A 21236-nucleotide genomic window follows, 5' to 3' on the forward strand; every position below is an offset into this window, starting at 1 on the left:
GTCAGTTGTAGTCCCCGTTTCCCACCATTCAGTTAAATATTCATCTAAGAAGTTCGTTTGCCATTACAAGCTATTAATTTACAAATATGGTACTGTGCAATAGTGTTGTGCCACCCCTCTTATGATATAGGAGTATATATTTTGTATATGATATATACTTGTGTATTTTGCCAGGGAAATGGGTGGAGGGATTTCTTGAAATATGTAAATGTACATGGAAATACAGTATGTAAGGCACAAACGGAGTCTGTCAATATTTGGTATGACCACCTTTTTTCTTCTGCACAGTCTGAACACTCTCGGGCAGCTTTAAGCAGTCTTCAGGAATAGTTCTCCAGGCTTCTTGAGAGACATTCAAAGCTCTTCTTTGGATGTTTTTGCCTTTTGTTCTGTTCTCTGTCAACATGATCCCACACTGCTCCAATAATGTCGACGTCCGGGCTCTGTGGAGGCCAATCCATGACTGATGGTGTTCCAAGGTTTGTTTTTCTATCCAAGTTTGCGTTCATTGCGTTGGCAGCACTTCTAAAAATGGTCAGATACAGGGACTGCATTGAAAATGACTGAAAAATCAGCCAGTTTCCCAGAAAACCTTCAGAAAGCCTTGGAAACTATTGCTCAAGATCATTTTTCAATAATGACAACAAAGTCTGGCTGCTTGACCAGAGACTTTAGTACAGTACTGGATGAGTAACCCAACTGAGAACCACCTTCTTGATCAGCTAGTGCCTCTTCCTAAAGCTACTCAAATGAAAATTTCAGTGTTTGTATCGTCTGTTGCTGCATGCTGGAGTTGATTTATTGTGTATGAATAAGCCAACCCTTCCTGCAGTTGTCCCTGGCTGGCCCACATTTACCCTCTTTCTTTTAAATGGCTGCTGAATTTTTTCCAGAGGATCTGATGTGGTCGTGATCAGCGTTCCCGCTACGAGATTTGTGACAAATGTGGGCCAATTTAGTTTTCTTTTCCGTCTGTGGGCAAGCCATCAATCAGATTTTTCTATGCTCCCAAAAACATGGTTTAAAAAAAAAAACAACCAAAAAGCAACTTTAAAAACTTCCAGCAGAATAAATGTTTTATAATTCAACATTAGACCACGACTATATCTCTCCCTCTTGCCTCCATGTTGTTCTTTGTGTGTCTCCAATCGCCTTGTTACTCTTATGGGATTCATCTGTTTGTACTTTTTCCTCTATTTGTCACCCATCTCTCTCTGCTGCTGCTGTTATAACCACTTCTCCATCCCTTTCTCTTAATTTCTCCTCATCACACCGATCCCTCTTTCACTCCCCCTCTTCATTAGAAATGCAGATGAGCTGAAACCTCAGCCGCTCTCCGGGGCTTTTACACCTCTTTAAAGCCAATCTCTCGTTCCATCTCTCTCCCTCTTTCACCACCACCCTTTCTCTTTCTCTCATCTCCATCTCGTGTGGAGATGGCAGAGAAGAAAGACACGCTGTTGATTGGCTCTGGAGCTGTCTGTGGTTTTGCTAACATGCTCTTGTTCTCTCTCAGGGTCCATTTGACCCATTTTCCAGTTCCTGTATGTTTGCGTCTATGCCACCCATGGATCACTGATAATGTGGCCTTGTCACAACTTAAAGCATTCTGTTCCCAGTTTAATCAGTGGTGTATATGTGTGTGTGGGTGTGTGACTTTTTAAAAAATAAAAGCTGCACTGGGTATAATTCTTTTTTTATTTAGCTCTTGTTCACCGCTGTAAACTCCTGCCGTTTTGGAGATGGCACCGACTCGAACGTGTCACAGCTTGAGGGTTGCTCCACATAACAAAGAATTCAGACAGAAAAATTTAGCAGCGCGTGGAGCAAAGTAAGCAGCCTGTTATCCCCAGAGTCTACCAGAGGCGACGTTTTCTTGTCTTCATTGTAATCAGTGCTGATGTCTCCAGCAGCTCCAAAAAGCCCCGGCTCCATCACACCAGTCTGCTGTCTGTTAATGCCCCGTTTCCCTTCTCTACACCCCCACCCCTCTGCACCTCTGCCCAAAACAATACTTTGGTTGCAGTTTATAAAACTGATTTTAATTCTGTTTTGGTTTTGCTCCAGAATATGGGGTTTCCTGCTGTGTCAAAGCTCAAATTAGCCTTGCTTTTGTGTGCTTTTGGAGATCAGTCAGGTTGCAGATTTGAAACCATGTCTGCTGAAACTTGCTTGCTATATGTACTAAAGACTTTGAAGAGATTTATAGGAGTTAGAAAGACACAGAGATCCTTTGGCTTGGCACATGAATATCTCCAAAGGTTCAGAGATTCTGTACAATCATTTGCAAATTATTTCAACCCTAAATTATACAGATTTGATGCAGATGTAGAAAGTTATCCATAATGTCCTTATTGTTTCGGGACCATGGGAGTACACATCAATCCAGTTTCAAGGTTCTCACTCAGAAATATCGGCATAGCGCATGAAATCTCATCATCTGCTATGCTGTTTAATAATAACCAGAAAATTGTTTCTCATGTCCCAGTGAAGCAAAGCTTTGAGCTCATGGATATAAAGTATTACTAACACATATAGTCCTGGTCCACTAGTACCTAATTTGGTCAGGCTGGTTTGACTCAGTTTTTAGGGTTTTTTAGTACCTACTCAGTTGGAGTTCCAAGCAATCCGAGGCTATCCAAAATCGTTACGTCAGCAGACTGCATGTCACCAACTGGCTAATCAGTGGTGTCATTTGATGAGTCATGAGAGTGTCTCCTTCTCAAAAATCAAAACAAGCATGTTTGAAACCCAACAACGAGGCAAAAAAACACAGTGGTCGCCGAATGTGACAAAAAGCCAGACACCTGGGCAGCAGGTACACCATCGTCTCGATGTCGACCTTTGTTGTGGCTTCTTTTGTCGCATTCAAATGCCTCGTTGCTATAATGACCCCACGCATATTAGCTGATTAGGCAAAACGACCAAAATCATGCCGAGTAGGTACTTGTGGAAGAGGGCGAATACTGAGCTATCGCCAAAAATGAGTTTGATGGAGTTACAGTTACCTTTAAAGGTACAGTGTGTAAAATGTCACCACTAGATGTCAGTAGATTGCCGATTGCAGTTCATTGAATTCTTACATCACATCCCAACCCCCCACATTTCAAATGGATAATCCTAGCTATGGTGGCCGCTTTAGGACAAACAACTTTTCCAGCCATTCATCTGTATAGAGATTGACAGACCACGTGACTTTCGTGCATTGCACGTCGGGCACTGGTGGCAAAACAATCAAAGTAATGCATCAAACGCAAACATTTGCAGCACCGCAAAAACGTTCATTCTCCGGTTCCAATACCTTCTTGCTTTTTCTTTGCCCCCCCCAAAAAAAAGGTATGTACAAAAATGAAGGAGAACAATGCCGGTCCGTACAAAGACAGACGTGATGAAAAGTCAAAGAAAAGATACGAGGAAAAAAAAAAAAAAATCAAAGAAGTGAAAGGGTCAGACCCTTACGAGCACACAGAGTGGACAAAAGATGTTAGCGTGCTGCCCAACTTTTACCACGCTCATATTTATAGTTATACGGTTCTTGGAGTGAGTTCATACACTCATGAAGTTTTTAGTAACTTCAGGTCACTGCAACAAGCCCAGGTACAGTTTACTGACGGATGGGTTCAGGACCTTGAAATGCACCGTGTAGAATGAAAGACCATCGTACGCATCGTAAGTTTACCAGTCTCACAAATCGTCTTCATAAATACACATTCGTTAACCGTTTATTAATAGGACCTTTGAGCTCAACGGTAATTAGTAGTGGAAATAATTTCTGGTAGCATTACAGAAATGTAGCAGTGACAATAATATTGTATGTTGTAATCGTACTGGGCAATTAGTGATACAAAACAACTGTTTTATCCTGTGAATAAAAGTATGTTTTTGTCAATGTACCGTGGTAATAACAGAAGCGAAACGCAATATTCTGTCAGGACAATTCACTATTTATGCACAATAAACAAAGAAACATAGCGTGACAGTTTCTGTTCAGCGCCAGACTTGCTTGTAACCTATATCACCAATTATGTTATGAAAAATGACATATTGACTACTACAAAACACTGACCTTAGTCTGCTCCAAGCATTCTCACAAACATGTGAGCTGGAGTGTTCTGGGACGTTATATTTGGTCTTCGAATGGCTGCAATCCTTTTTATCGCTGTGTAACTGATTTCAATTGGAAGCCTGCGTGCGCTAGTACCTCTTGCCACGAGTTCCCAGAATCCTTTGCGGTTTTACCCCTGAATGACGTCACATTTTCAATCTCTATTGAGTGTAGGCTGTCAGTCTGCTATTTACCTCTACTCTGGGTCGTTACGTCTATCTACTCTGGAGGAGGCTGTAAAACTGGCTGACTGATGTCAACTATACTGCGGTGAGTTGTTGAGGATATCCTGCATATATAATATAATCAATATAATCAGAATACAATGAAGCTGTTCATCAGAAGCATAATCTGGTTTTTAGGATACTCAAGCCTGACATTAGCTGGTATAACGTTAGCTTCTAACAAGCTGTTGTTATTTAGCTGGCTTGTTGTCAGCTGTCTGCAGACGGACGTGTTGGATGTCTACTGTGCTGACAACAACAAACTGTGACAATATTAGGGATAAATAAGCATATTTATTTTTATTTATTAGGTTATTAACTATTTGGACACTACCCTAGATTAAAATCATTCCTTTCATATGTTTTCATATGTTTCTGTTACTCAGACTGTAAAGCAACAAAGATACAAGAGAACCTAGTCCATGATATCGCAAAGAAAGGGAAAAGATTTCAACAGTGACTGGGTGAGGCTGCTGTGCTAACAAGGGGAAATGGGAAATGCAAGGCTGGAACTGAATTACAGGATTTCAGATCCTAATATTTCCTGGAAATTCTTGTCAACTTCTGCCTTTTTGTGCAATTGTTGGTGTGTTTTTCAAAATAGGAAACCTGAAGGAGTTCAAACAACCATCCAGTGAATTTTTCTTTTCTTTTCTTTTTTTTTTTTTTTTTGATCTATCAGATTGATTTATCAGCCACGACCCCTCATGCTCTCATGCTACTTCCCAGAACACAAGTCCGCTCAGACAATAAAGCTCAGCAGCTGTTTTCCCTACAGGAACACGGGTGTGTCTACAGTTCATTAATACTACGTGATGAATTAAACCCAAATTCAAACTCCCTCCATAACTGAGCTCTTGCTGATAAGCCTGTGAAAGCTGATTGCAGGCTGGAGGAGCAGATCTGCTAGTCTGCCCGGGGTGAGATCTCACTGACTGTGTCGACGTTACAGCACTGCAACATACGGAGGCGAAACAGATGCTCTGCCTCGTCTCACCAACTTGTGTTTCTTCTGTAATCCACGGGGGCTACCACACCTTCCATCCTGGCAGTGATTGGCTGAGGGTTTACCTAGACTGTACCCACAATGCTTCCACAGTAGCTCCAAGTCCTGTGGTGCTATAGTGAAGTCTTCAAGATAATAATGAAGTATTTATTCAAGTTAACACCCATCAGCTGTTAAGCTTTGCCTTGGATTATTGTGGTTAACTGAAGAATTTAAACTGGTGTGTCTCTGCATGTGAATGTCGGAAGCTTGCACAAGGTGTGCCTGTAGCCTGTCTTTTATCATCCAATATCCAAAGTAACAAAACACACAAACAATTAAAACTGAGCCCACTCAACATGCATCTTTTTCTTTTTCATTTGCAGGCCCAAACTCGTTGCTTCATGCTTATCAATTATTGCTGCAGGAAAAGAAGGCCCCCAAAGCAAACTGCAAGCTTAGTCTGGGCCTGCAAACCTCCAGGGCCAGAAAAACAAATAGTTTTTATTAAAACAAGCACAAGAACATGTTTAATCAGAATATATGTGTTGAAATCCAAAAGGTTTCAGATATCCAACAACTTCAGTTAATTGAATGGATTCATGTTCTCCTGAGGATTAACTTTTAGAAACCCAGTGAGTTCTCTTCTAACACCTCCTTGTGTCCATGAACAAGGTGTTAAAGTGTCCATAAAACTTGCTGTTTTACTGTCTCCAGAGGATTCATCTTATGGTTTTGTGACCCTTTTGTACTCATCAGGCCAAACCATCTGTGCTTCTGCAACCCAATGACAGTCGGGACACATTATCATGAGTTAGACTTCTGTACAGACCTAAAACTGAGACTGCAGATGACCTAAAGTAACCAAGACTGGAGATTGGTACGACATAAACAAATGTAGCCTAAGGTTTTACATTTCAGAACAAAATAAAAATCAGTTGTTGCTGCCCATCAATCTGCGAACGTTTATTAAGGTCATTTCCAAACAACTTTAAGTCTGATCAGTCAACATTGAGAAATATTATTTATAAGTTGAAAACACTGAAGACAGATGCCAAACCTCTTAGGAGAGGACATCCCAACAAATCCAGCCTAGATTACACTGTGTAATATCAGATGAACTGCAAAAAACACAAGAGCCACAGGTCTACAGGTCTTGATAAGCATTTTTAAATGTTAAAGTTTACGACTGCACAGTTATAAAAAGACTGAGTAAGTACGGCTTGATTGGATTTGGTCTGCCAAGAGAAAAGTCTCTTCTCTCTTAAAAGAACATGTCAGCATTGATTAGTTTTGTAAAGCTGCATCTGGAAAAAAAAGAGGAGACAAAAGTGGGGATGACTGATCATATTGTGCTACATTTGGAGAAAACACAGCATATAAGCATATATACCTCATACCAGCTGTCAAGCACAGTGGTGGAAGGGTCATTATTTTGGTGTATTTTGTAGCCACAGGACTTGAGCACCTGCAGTCATTGGGTCGACCATGAACCCCTCTGTATACCAAAGTATCCTAGAGTCAACTGTGTTTGACAGCTAAAGCTTGTTGAAACTGGGTCGTGCAGCAGCAAGTAAAGCTGCTGTGCATGCCCGATTTCAATGAACTGAAGGAATGCTGCAAGGAAGAATCTGCAAAAAATCTTCCACAAGGATTTGAGAGACTGATGAAGTCATACAGAAAACTACAAGCTAATTATAGTTGATCCTGGGGTGTACTTAGTGTTTTACATGCTGTGTCTGCATTTTGGTTGTGTGTTTGTCAAATAAATATTGAAACAGTCTAATGTGTCATATGTTGTATATAAATTACAAACTTTATTTTTTTAAGATCAATTTTTTAGAATTGACAGAGGATGCACTCTGTGTTTACCATGAGTGTAAGCTAATATGTCTCTGCAGCAAGCATGGCCTCACCCAGTCTGTAAAGGAATTAAGGCACAAGAGAACCTATTCCTTTATATCACAAAGAACGGTAGTGCTACATTTTTGACACCGTTGCTGCTTTTTGTTGTTTCTCCTGTAATTCACTCTGAACACTGTGCTAAGGCCAAAGAAACAGCAAAACAGTCCAAAAGCAACAGGAAGCCATGAATGCTACATCCTCTTGGGCCTGGAGTTAGGCTTTACACTACAAAGAGGTTTCAGCATGCACGCTGACTGCAAGTTAGCTTTGAAATGTGAAGGACAGAGGCAATGACAAGCAAGAAGAGAAAACAGACTGGATCACGAATGGCACATTTTACCTACAGGACATCGGAAATCTCTGGGCTGTTTTCTGTTTTTCTTTTTTTTGTTTATTGGGACAGCGGTCAAATATTGGCCCGGGAGAGCTGTGAGACAGTGTTAACTGACCCCCCAGAGTAAATGTTAATGTGTGTGTGTGTGTGAGCATGCTCCCAGGAATGCAGTGATGGCTCTCAACACCTTCCCCTCACCATGGAAACTATGTCAACACACAAGTGGGGGATGGAAAGAGAGAAAGAGGGTATATCAGACGGGAGGGTGGCAGAGTGTGTGTGTGTGTGTGTGTGTGTGTGTGTGTGTGTGTGTGTGAGATTTATTATTAGGTTGAAGATATTTGACCTTACTTCTCCATAAATCTCTCTTCTGCTTTCACTCTCACTTACACACACACACACACACACACACACCAACTTCACAGCAGTTAGATCCTTTTCAGAGTCACTTTCATCTGCAGAGCTTCACTCAGCTGATGTATGAAACATTTAAATGCGAACATGTTAAGAGCACACACACACACACAGTGCCAGGGTTATACTTGTGTTACAAATTGCATGAGTTCCAGTCTGTGATGTCTGCCTCAGATATAATCAGTGTGCTGCAGCTTTATTTGTTTTCACTGTAGCGTCCACACAAACAGATGAAAAAGGCACTTTATCAAATGTGTTTTCAGAGTTTTGGATTCAACCAGCATTTCAAATGTACTTGAAACTGAATGGACAGTCCTCGAGTTTGTTGTCTTCTGTAGTGTGTGTTTAATGCATAGACAGCACAAATGATGGACATGGACAATGATGGCTTCCAGGTCTCGAAAGGGAAGCCAATGCCGAGGGACTAAAATTTGCATTCTTTTAAAGGCCACCGGAGGGCGATAGCTGCAGTTTTAAAATGTCTTCCGGTCCGATCAGAAAACAGCTTTATGACTTGATCTCTGTAAACACTTACAACTGAATTTCATGGTCTCAGTCACTAATTTTTGGCCATATTAAATTAAAAAAAGCAAAAAAAAAAGCAATCAATTTGGTAAATCTTGGTGTCTCATTTCAGAAACAACAGCTATCATTGGCTGACGACGGTGATTAACCAATCAGCATTCAATTTAACAGTCAAATGAATTATAGACAGTCCCAGGTATTTAACTCCTGGTGGCGTTGAACCTCTGGCAGGGGGGGAGGTCCTGAGGGTCACAGTTTTGTTCATTCATTCATTCGCTCATGTGACCCTTTAATGACTCACATGATTAATAGTGACCCACAAGAATCCCCCATGGGGACAGGCCCTCCAGGGGTTACCTACTGGGGCTCTGGGACTCTCCTTCAGGCTACGTCCACACTAGCCCGGATAGATTTGAAAACAGTGTTTTCATCTGAAAACGTTACGCGCCCACACTAGTGTTTTCAGTCGTTTTCAAAGAGTTGCGCATCCACACTAAAACGGACGAAAACGCTGACGTTGCAATTCCGCGCATGCGTGAAACGCAAGACCACTCGACCTGCGTCATTTCTCTCTGCCGTTTATTTACATTCCGGCTATTTGAAACGTGGCAGCGAAATGGCAAGACAAAGCACCGAATTCTTGGTTTACGTGGTCACATGACTGCATCATATGACCAACATGTGTCATCGTTTTCGAAAGTCTGCGTTTTCGAGTGTCCACACTGCAATGGGACAGCTCCATTTTGAAATGTATGCGTTTTTGAGAGTGTTTTCAAAACGTTGCGTTTTTCCTTGGGGAAAACGCCGTCTCAGTGTGGACGGGAGGCCAAAACGGAGAGAACGCATTAGTGTGGACGTAGCCTCAGACACTCCATCATACAGAGCTGAAGAAGAACTGAAAAGAACTGAAATGTCTCCACAAGCCTTTTTCCAATGACCCAAGACCAGGATCATGCTAGCTACATCCATATTTTTTTGTTTCACCTAGCTTACCTCGCCCTAGCACAAGGACTTGAGTCAGAGGGAAAACGCTTGTTCAAACAACCCATTTAAAAGTGCAACATGTAAATTTACTTTATTCTTACTCTAGTTGCTGTTTTTCTGCTCATGCTAACTCGTCAACAACCAGTCAATAGCTCTGCAACCACCACCACCTGTTAGTTTTTCATTTTCTATTGATTATTTTAATTTTTAAAAATGTTTTTAAGATAACAAAAAACACAATTTGCACCATGAAGACATCAGAATCTTTTGTCTTTGACGGAGGGCACTGCTGTTCACATCGCTCCATCTCGCCCTAACCTTGAGCGAGTAGTTTAATCTACAGGGCATTTACAGAGGTGTTGATAGGCTGCTGATTGAGCTGTCAGATAGAGGAAAAATCTCAAATCTGTTATTTGAGATGGCAACGTGTAATTAGTTTTTGTGTGTCTTTTTATGCTGGTTAGGCTTTGAAGAAAGCAAATGTATTTTCCAGTGCATCCGATGCCAGCAAATATCTGTAATTCTAAAACATCAGGCTTCTGAACTCCATCTGGTTGGAGCTCTCAGAGCTGCGGTACTCTCACCCTGCAGGAGTACCACCCTGCAGGCAGCCTGAACCTCCAGCATGACTTGTCCTTGTATGGCGTTGTGTCTTCAGCCTGGCACGGCTCCAGCTCGTCACCAGGCACACATCCTCATAATGCATACACATCCAAGTATACACAAATAAATGCCACAAGTACCATAAGTATGACTCCACATTGTCTCTCCTTTTCTCTCTCTCTCTGTGGCGCGAGGCCAGCTAATATCTCGCTGAAAGACCAGGCTGCAGCAACTGCTCTGATGCTGCAAATACTGTTTACCTCAGTGCCCAGATGGTAAATAAAACTCAGGGTTTGATGATGGCTTGGAGTGAAAGGTAGGAAACCATCTTAGGCTGCCAAAAACCAAGAGTCACTAAGAGGGTCTTGTAAAAATATCAATTAGATGTGCTAAATATGTCCTCCACATTCCCCATCCACAGTGAGCTGTGCATCAGTGACAGGTAGACAGCTAAATATTAACAAGCATTTTAATGTGTGAGCTGCAGCTAATTTAGGATGGTTCACTACATGCAGATTTGCAGACTGGGTTGGACATTTCTCTTACTCTCCCATTAATTTAATTTTAGATCAGGGGTTTCAAACATGTGGCCTGGGGATCAGAAATGGCCCACCAATGACTACAATCCGGCCCACTGAACTGGCTTGGAAGAAAATGTGAATGAGGGCATAAATGTGGGATTTTTAACAGTATTCCAGCTTTTATTTGACCTTCATGGTCATTCATACTGCACCAAGGTAGCTAATAGATAAACAATTAAATTTTCACTATTAAAAAATTGTCTTTATGAGTCCACAATAAAAAAAACAAAACAAAAACAAGCAAACAAAAAAACAGCAGTTTTATTACTACAGGACAGTTTGTGTGATGATTTATTTCAGTTATTTTACATCCCTGTTACTTATAATTTAGTCCCAAATAGTTGAGCTGGCAAATTTCTTATATTTAATACATAGCATACGTAGTATTTCTTGTAGAAAAACCGAGACATACAGTTGAAATTGTACTTTTTCTTATATAGATAACGGCATGGTTACATTTCCTTGCACTGTCAGTGGTCCAGCACACTCATGGTCAGTATGCAGCCCATTATGTAAAATGAGTTTGACATCCCTTTTGTAGATGAAGCTAAAAGTTTTGCCTGTGGAGGTTAGTGACCTACACATAAATCCCTGCAAAGCTTTAGAAAAAACTAGAAGGAAAAAAGATCTGAAATTATCTTGTGAATGATCAACTACTAAAACTGTATAATAACCCACAGCAATTAGATGACCAGTACATGTGGTGGGGTGAAAATGGCAATATTTCCCTCATAAGTTGAAGCATAAAGTAGCATGCAACAGAAATATTCCAGTAATGTACAAGTTAGAATTCTCTGATTTACCATGACATTAAAAGCAGCCAGCTGACAGGTGAATTTAATAAGATTGATTGCCTCATTATATTGGCACCTGTCAAGGGGTGGGCTATATTAGGAAGCATCTCAGGAAGCAGCCCTTGATTTATGTGTTAGAGGCAGAAAAAATTAGCAACGGTAAGTAAGTAACAAGGGCTTGGTCAAAGTATCTCCAAGATGACAGGGCTCAAACGTGGTCCAAAGATTTATGACTGGACACCTGGAGTTGTATGTGGGAAGAAAATCTGGATAATCTGGTGCATTTGGTCCAAACTGCTCAAACATAATGCTCACTATTATAGAAAGGTGTGAGAACACACACGTATATGCATGAATATCTCCTCTGATGACTCCCGTTTTCTTTTACATTAGGTGGGCAGCCAGGTGCATGGGCAGCAGGTTGAACCATGGAAAGCCTCCAGAGGCAACGTGTTATTCTAAGCAATGGTCGTAATTATAGTGGAGAACATTTCAGAGATAAGAAGTTAAAAAAAACCAAACAGGTGTGAGCCAAAACAGAACTTCTAGGACATGATCATGATCTGCTGCCTCGGCGCTGACACAACCAGCCTTGGATTTGTTATTAAAAACAAACAGTGCTTTACATGATGCTTATTACTTATTATAGGAAAGTAACACAGTATTTTACTTAATCAGTAGAGAAATTAATTTGTTACACTACTTGTTACATTACTTTCACTTTTACTCTGTAAATGACCTGAAACACACACCAACACAAATCCCCATGCTAGTGAGGACAAGTGATTCTACTGTAGCTGTTTATACAGGTAGAAATGAAGGCTACTGCAAGTTGCCTTTGTTACCTGGTGAAGTTCAGGCTCTGGCTGCTGGGCTGGGGTCAGCATACACTCAGCTTTAACATCATTCTAGGATCTTGGCTAGCTTTATGTTAGCATGCTATCTGTGCAGATGGTTGCAAAGAGTCGAGGTTTAATGCAGTTGTTTTTGTCTTGGAGGCAGGTTGCACTCCACTATCATGCTCTTGTTCTTTAGTGCATTAAAAATAAATGTAATGTTCATATTTCCACTCCTGAACAGCTGTAGACTGCTCCACCATCCTCCTGCACACAAAGTGAAATCAGCTGCAACGTGCGAAGGAAAAAGCCATGTTTATTTGATTTCTTCCCTTTTCTATCAAACCCACTGTGTGAATAACTGTGTAATGCAAGTAACAACACAACTATAATATATTGTAATACAGTTACTGAATTTAGTACATTAATGTACAGGGTTAGGGTTAGGGTGACTGGATACCACAGTCACCAAGACCTCTTACCACGAAGTCTTAATGGGTCAGAATATAAACAGTTGGTTTTAACGTCGAATGATTCTTACTTGTGTTATTGTACCAGTGGTAGATCTGCTTTCTCCCTTCCTCTCTTCCTATCTGTTAGAATGTGGGTGTTACTAATCAGACTTCTTCAGTGGCTGTGGGTGGTCTTATGAAGTCTCCCGCAGGTGTATCTGCTCTCGATCTACAGTTAGTTATAGTTAAACCTTGCACTGACCTCCATTCTTTGCCAGGTGGTTGTTCTACCCGTGGGGCTGTAGCGCAGGCCTTTTGCACCTCTTCATTCACTTACCACCTTGCTTGAATTCCCTCGCGTCTTGTACTTGCTCACCTGTCTTCTCCCTCTTCTTAGGAAACCTGCTGGAAAGCCTGCCTGACCCATTCTAACTCTGCCTGCATTATCGCTCTAAGTGACTGGGCCTAGTTACTTACCTGAAGATACTCACTTGAACATAATCCCTGCCTTCATTTTTACTGCTAATTCCTCAGTTTAGCTCATTCGACTGTGTCCTATATTTGAGGTGAACTCTTTAAATTTCTCTCCATATTTGGAATTACTATTGGATAAGATGTGAAGCTAGTGCACATACAGATTTCAGCACCAATGTTGTGTATCTCAGTCATGTACAGCAGTCTTCCCTTAGACTCGCTTAAGTGTTGGAAAGCCTCGACAACTCTTGCAAATGATTTGATCCAGTGAACCTTCTCTCTGTTCATGGTTAAACTGGATGTATTGTAAACTGATAACTTTGTTTCTCTTGTCTGGTATTTAACCTCTACCATCTATGGATCCAGGGACTGCAGGTGATACATTTACAGTATAACTGGCACAATCCATAACAAACAACTTAAGAGAAGAGCCATTAAACTCGACGAAAGGCCCCGTGTCTGCGTTAAACCCTAAACATCATCTCCGGTCTTCCCAGAAATGGACTCAGAAATCAACAATTACATCTCTTAAAAACAGCCACAAAATGGTGAATACAGAGCACTGTGGACACACACAGACACTGATGATGGTGCACAATGTGTATTGACATCATAGCTGTAATTCCACGGCTGCAGGGATCTCAGCTAATGCTCCATGAAGAAGGCATTAAGGCAGAAGTGATGAGGGGAGTCAGACCGACTTCGACATGTCTGTTTGAAGTCGTTTGATGCCGCCGCGACCCTGCAACTGCTGTTTTCTGCAGACTCTGGTTGCTCCTGCTCAACTTACGAGCCCGTGAAGTTCACGTTCCAGAGCGTGAACATAACAAACATAATCTCAGGTTCTAAAGTTAATTTACAGGAATTAATAGAAAAAATATGTACGCTGTTTAAAAATAGCTACAAGTGAATTTCAAGATGAGAATTTGATCACTGGGACGTAACCCTCAGGCTGAATCGAGTTAGATCGTCACATCCTATCATCGTATCCATCACTCCTGTTTTTAAGATCAACAAAGCAGAAAATGAAAGCAGTAGAAAGCAAATTAAATGAGGAAGCTCGGAGGGAAACTGCGTCTGTATCATCTTACTGAGTAGTAAACTTCCTCATAAACGTGAGCCCTGTAATCCCTCTCTCAGACATAGCTACTTTAAAAGGCTCACAGTCCATCGAACAGCACATCCCGGCTAGGATTTACACAGAAGGTTGGATTCTTTATTTTAACTTTATTTTTTTATGGGAAATTCTCTGCTTTACTGGATCTTGTTCATGAGGGCAAAGGCAGAACTACTGCACTTAGTTTAGTAGGTGGGCTTAAACCCAAGACACCATTGGCTGCTTTGGGCCTTTCAGCTTTCTGAAATTTTGATCGACTTGCTGTTGGTCAGCCCAGTGATCCAAAAAGAATCACATCACATAGTCAAAATACCAGCACTGCTCATAAGCGAGGGGAAGCAAATGATGACTGTGGGACTTTCACATTATTGGTACAGGGTTTGATCATTTTCAGAATTAGCCTTAAGTTCATATACAGTACCATTAACTACCTGTCTTGCTAAGAAACTGGGAAATATGTGTAGCAGTTTATTAAAATATGTTTGTACAATTCTAATGAGCTTGAAAGTGAATATTTAGCAGCACCACCTTTATTCTTCCTCATAGTCTGAATTAAGCAGCTTTCTTGTCATGTCTTTAAGTAGTCTTTAGGAATAGTTCTCCAAGGACATTCAAAGCTCTTCTTTGGATGTTTCTGCCTTTTCTTCTGTTCTCTGTCAACATGATCCCACACTGCTTCAGTAACGTTGAGGTCTGAGCTGTGGGGAGGCCAGTCCATGACTGATAATGTTTCACTGTGTGTTTTTCTATCCAAGTTTGCTTTCGCTGCACTGACAGTGTGTTTTGTAGCCCCATAACATTACACAGCATCCACCACGTTCTACAGATTGCTTTAAAACATGTTGTATCTTTCTCCTGACCTCCTCTGTACCTATTGATGATCATATGAACCAAAATTCTGGATTCATTATTCCTTGAAACCCGTTGCCACTGATTTTCAGTCCAGTTCTTGTACAGTGTGGTATACCTCAGCATTTTCTCTATTTCTCTTCTTTAAGAATGACTTCTGGATAGTCAACCTTCCACTGAGACCATTTCTGCCATATCTGATGAGGCTTCAATGAACAGTAGATGAACTGAAAGGCCAGGTGTATCTGCCAGGTCTTCATTGGGCTTTCTTTTTTTTGTTTTTTTGTTTTTAGATACTGTTTATCTGCTGTAGATTAATTTTTAGGCCTGACACTTCTTCTTTTGTCCTCCAGTTGTCCAGTTTTCTCCTTTTTCTTTATTTAAGGAGAGACTGCACACCATGCTGAGATATAAAAAGTGTTCAGCTAATAGCTCTTTGGAATCACTTTGTTGGTACAAAAACACAATTTTAATCTAAAATCTAACTTAAGAAATGGAAAAAAATGTGTTTTTGCAACAGGCTTCTAGCAGCAAAGTGCCTAAAGATATAAACATAAATTGGTTCTTTGCTAAGTTGTCTTTGTAGACACAACACGGGTTCATCACTTGAGTTAGGCGCTTTTTTAAAGCTTAAATGATTCATAGGTCAGAGTTAAGTGCTTTAACAAAGAGAAAATCAAAAAAATGGTCAGGTGCAAGGATTGGATTGAAAATGATTGAAAAAGAAGAGAGTGTCCAAAGAAAACCTTTAGAGTGACTTCAGCCTGGAGAACTGTTGTTCTAGACATTGTAAGGAGTAAGAAAAAAGTCCAGCTCATTGGAACCAAGTATAATGAAATGAGGAGTTTTAAAATTTCTTCATGTGGTCATTTTGGTGAACTGAACCAGCCATGATATGGCATTACATAAAAGCTGCAGATACCAGTGTGAATTTCAACGAGGGCTGAACGGTTGATGTCAGACAACGGCGTCTGCTGTTCTGCAGATTAACGCCCAGTAACGCGATACGTAACACTCCGTAACTCTGCTTCTCCTGCCAGGTTGAGGCAGCACAGCGAGGATGTGGGTCAAGTCATCTTTAAAATGTGATGCGGTGCTTGTGTGCAAAGTTAGTCGACGTGTCATCAACGAGTGCTTTTCACGGTCACACAAACCCTGATGGTGAGCGAGGAGAAAACGTGTCACACTTCACAGTCACCAACCTTTAAATAATGCATCTCATTACAGAAAATACACACACTCGGTGCTCGCTGTAATGGATCCAAGCATGGAGGAAAACATAACATTCAAGTAATTTTATTGTCGCAACTAGTTAAACTGAGCCCCTGGTGTTTATTGCAAAATTTATTTCAGTAGGTCTTTACTTCATCTTATGATGATTGTGCAATATTTAAGCTGCTGTGGAACCACCGAGCTCTTTTTCTAAAAGATTAACTCAGTATTTTTTACATGTACGGTTCCTACTAAACAAGCAAATGGAGCGTGTTTGTTTAGATCAGGAAAAAGATGGTCCTAATTGGAGTAAAGGGATTTTTACAGTGGAGCAGACTAATTATGATTATGACTGATTATAAGAGTCTTTGATCTTTGTGCTTTTATTATTCCCCTAAATTAAACGGCACAAAACAAGTGAATGTTAACTAGACTGGACCTTGAAAAAGGTGGGGAGACAGGTAAGTGAGTGTGGAAGCTTGGGTGAATTTAAGTGACATATTATTGGAATTAATGTCTTTTTATGAATCGGCTCATACAGGCTGATTATAACTATATATACATATATGGTGTGTGCGTGTATACAGAGCCTTTTTTTACATGGCACTGATTTTATTATCATTCTCTTGTGAATATTTAACAAGGCAGCTCAGCCACTTCCTTCATCCGCTCCAGTTTACATCTCTCAGATCAGCCAGTGTAAATCTATTATACACATAAAGTGTCAGAGCTCATCATTACCACGCTGACCCTTCATTACTCTGCCTGTTGTGATGCTCTGTGGATGCTCACACACTTCCCGAGGCCTTCTTACATTACCCTCTTTTCCACTGGGAGAAAAGGACAGCTTCAGAGTTTGACCCAGTCTCTGGCCTTCACATAATGAAGAGTGCCGAGTGTGGTTAACAGTGAATATCAGCGTGTCGCGCTTGAGTGCAGCCGTCTTCCTGTTTATGTATGTTTTCAAAATAAAGGTAGCATGTTATTAAGCTGCACAATGATCATTAACCCCGTTATTGGCGTGCATGTTTAGTAGCACATTAGCTTTTCAGTCATCGTAAAGCATAATGAATTGTATTGTTTTACACCCACAGCTATTTGTGTTGTTTTGCCCATCCCGTTTATATCAATGATAGTCGGCTCATAACAGAAACAGCTCTCTGTAAAGTGCACCATGATATCTAAGTCCTCCCAAATCATCATTGAAGCTGATTTAGTGAAAATTAAATAAAAACTTAACAGAAGGTAAGATTTATTCCATGAGTGTTGTATTATGCTAAATATACGCCACAATTATTGTGTCCAGTTATGGAGGTACTTGCCTACAGAGAAAAGTTTTTGTCCACTGAGTGTGTCCCTCGTGAAGTTCTCAAATTCCCACTACACGTTGCTCAAGTTGTTGGGTTACGGTGTGTGTCAGTCGAATGCTGATTGGAGCAACAACAGCACAAGCAAGAGTGGCCCACAGACCCGTTGTACCACATATTTTTGACACTGCCCCCTTCTGGCAACAGACACTTTCTGCAAGGATATTCTGGTTAACGAACACTAAACTGAAAACATTTGAACTAACTGAAAGACAAAAACCAGACTTAAAAAATTTAAACCAATTGAAATGATTTTGTGAAATTGGAAAACTAAACTAGAATAAATATTTTTAGTTTTAGTATTTGTTTGTTCGGTAAAATTTGATGGACGTGTTTATTGAAACTCTGGATGTCTGCAAGAATAACAAATACTTCAAATACTTTTTTAAAATTACTGTGTTTTTATTGTATTACCTGTATAGAGTACTACTAAATCTAATTATATAATAGGCTTACTAAAGCTAACTAAAACTAAACATTTTCAAATAGAAAAAACTAAAACAAAACAAGAAAATCCACTCTGGAAACTAACTAAAACTAAACTGACAAAAAAAAAAAGCAAATGGTGAAAAAAAAAAAAAAAATACAAGCTAAGTAAAAAATACAAAACTAACTATATGAATTTCTCTGCAGGCAGATGGAAGACCAACATGTTTTCACCGCTGAACCATAATTTCACCAGTAATTCTAAGTGAAGTGGCCGCTGACTTTACCCCACAAAAAAAAAACATTTAAAAAAAAACTTAAAATGTCCTGGTTATTTTCTGCTAGTACATCATCTGTTTTTTCAGTGGAAGTTGTGCAATTTATTTTGATTTTTTGAGTGGAAGAAAATCACACTGATGAGGTTTCAAAAACTCACAAATAGAGTTGAGATGGATGGAAAAGTCCTGTATTTCAAAAATGTTAAATGTACAGTATCTTCGCAGTTTTTCCCAGTGTACATCACATGTATTGTAAGCAGGCATCACATCAACATTCATGTAGTAACACTGCAAAAAGCAATCTTTTATAGCTTGCTGAGGCACAGCAGTGCCCAAAACAGCAAACTTTTTCAGCATTTTTAGCCTTCACGTGACCAGCTAAGGTGAGTGGTGTAAACCTTAAACTTTTTTTTGGCTGCCTAAGATGCACTTTGCCCATGTGTGAAAGTATCTGAGAGCACTTGTTCTGTGAGCTGGAGTATCTGCTGCACAAATCAATAAGCACATTTTGGAGCTGCAGTCTCACACTCCTCTCTCTGCAAAGAGGAAGGTTACAACGGTTCAATAACGTTAGCTCAACGAGAGCTTAAGGTCGGAATTAAAGAGTCTAAAAAAAAAAATGGGAATTCAAAATGTTCTCACTTTCTCCTCTGACAAACCAAAAAGCAGTGAGCAATTTAGAGTCTTCCATTAAAATAACCTCAGAGACATTCGATGGCAGCTGGGTGATATTACATTTTAATAGCACAGCTTGCAGTCGTCCTCTGCTGAATCGCTCCAAAGGGGCGTTTGAAGAACTGTATGTGCTTATGGTCTAGATTTTTCCCTTTTCTGGGGAATTTGTGATGAGAATGCATGTTAAATATTACAAAAGAACTCTTCTGTTGGTATGTAAGTGCTGCAATGCTTGTATGTTAACATTATGCACGCTGATAAATATAAAGCTTGACAAAATTACAAGTGATTTTATTAAAATCCTCTTGTATTGCATTGCATCTATGACAACTGACTGGATTCTTTTTGATTAATTATTGAATGAGTTATTTTGCTTTGCCTTGGGCCACTGCTCATATCAAAATAAAAGTCAGATTATGCCTCAGGGGGGTGTAAGCTAGACCGACCTCTTCTCTTCTGCCAGCGCACAGTACGTGCTCTCTTTGTCTGTGCTGCTTGATGCTTTCCACTTCTCCCGGGTCATTCCCTCCAGCTCTGCACCAACAATGCCTACAGGTGATTTTCAAACACCCTATTCATTAATGCAGGAGACTTCTTACTGTTTTTTTGTTGGGTTTTTTTTGTCTTTTTTGGAGATGCTATGCTATTCTCCTAAAAATTTGTGTCTACATGAGTATAACCTGACTATACCTGATACTGATTTTTGTCTGTAAATAAAAGCTGGGTGCCCCTTGCTTCAGTGGAACAGCATTTCCACCAGCCTGTTCAATATGTCAGTCTCTCCCTTGTCTTTCAGTTTGTGCACATGTTGGTTTCTTAAACAGGAAAACATGACAACTGTGTCCTAGGTCTCTTCTAAAATTTCAGTCAAATATCTATTAAAGAACAGCACATAATTTGTCCAGGAAATATACAAAGCTGAGCACAGGCAGTGGTGCTCTTGCTCCATTTGCAGGGCATTGCAGAAGGAAAAGCAGTGGTAATGTAGAAAACTCAGTTACCGTTTTATAGTAAAATTACAGATAGATAAATATAACCGGAGAACAAGAATACATGACACATTAAACAGTTTCTTTATTTAGCAAAACCTTAGACAAAGCATAGATGCAATGTGTGGAAAACTAAGTGCACCCCACAATTCAATAACTTGTAGAATCACTTCTAAGAACAATGATTTGAAGTTATTGTTTTCTGTATGACTTTATCAGTCTTCACATCATTGTGGAGGAATTTTGGGCCACTCTTCTTTACGTTGGTTCAGTCCATTGAGATTTGTTCCATTTGTTTATACAAAACTCTCCACATCATTTTAATCAGATTGACATCTGGATTTTAACTGTACATTGTAACACCTTTTCTTTTGCAGCAATTCTGTTGTTAATTTTCTGCTGTGTTTGGGATCTTTGTCCTGTTGTGTGACCCAGTTTGGCCCAGGCTTTAGCTGTTGGATACTTTGGTAAATAGAGGAGTTCATATTTGACTTATTGACTGCAGGGTCCAGAGCTCCTGGCTGCAAAACAAGCCAAAATCATCACTTCTCCAGCACCGTGCCTCACAGCTTGCATGAGGTGTTTGTGCTGATATGCTGTGCTAGGTTTTGATCTAGCACAGCATATCAGCCTCTCCACTTTAATCTCATCTGTCCAAAGGACATTGTTCCAGAAGTCTTGGTTTGTTCAGATGCAACTTTTTAAAGACGAGTCTTAATCTTGATGAAGACAAGAGTCTTACTCTTGGCAAATCTTCCAAACGAGCCAAACTTGTTCAGTGTTTTTCTCATTGTGCTGTCATGAACTTTAACATTTAGCATTCTGAGTGAGGCCTGTAAGCCTGTAGATTCTTGAGTGGGAAAATTACTTCTCCCACTCAAGAATGATGGTCTTCAGATTGTTTAGAAATAGTCAACTCAGGGGTCTCAAACTCACGGCCCGGGGGCCACTTGCCCCCATATATTGATGTGAAGAAATATAATGCAGTTTGGCCCTTGAAGTTACAAATGCAGATTTGTATTTCTGCATTTTTATTTTGCTAAAAATGAACAAAATTCTAGCAGAAGTGCTGCTACGTGTCTGGGCAGAAAGAGAGTATCAGTTTGT

The sequence above is a fragment of the Oreochromis aureus genome, linkage group 23 (assembly GCF_013358895.1).
Source record: "Oreochromis aureus strain Israel breed Guangdong linkage group 23, ZZ_aureus, whole genome shotgun sequence".
NCBI classification, from domain to species: Eukaryota; Metazoa; Chordata; class Actinopteri; order Cichliformes; family Cichlidae; genus Oreochromis; species Oreochromis aureus.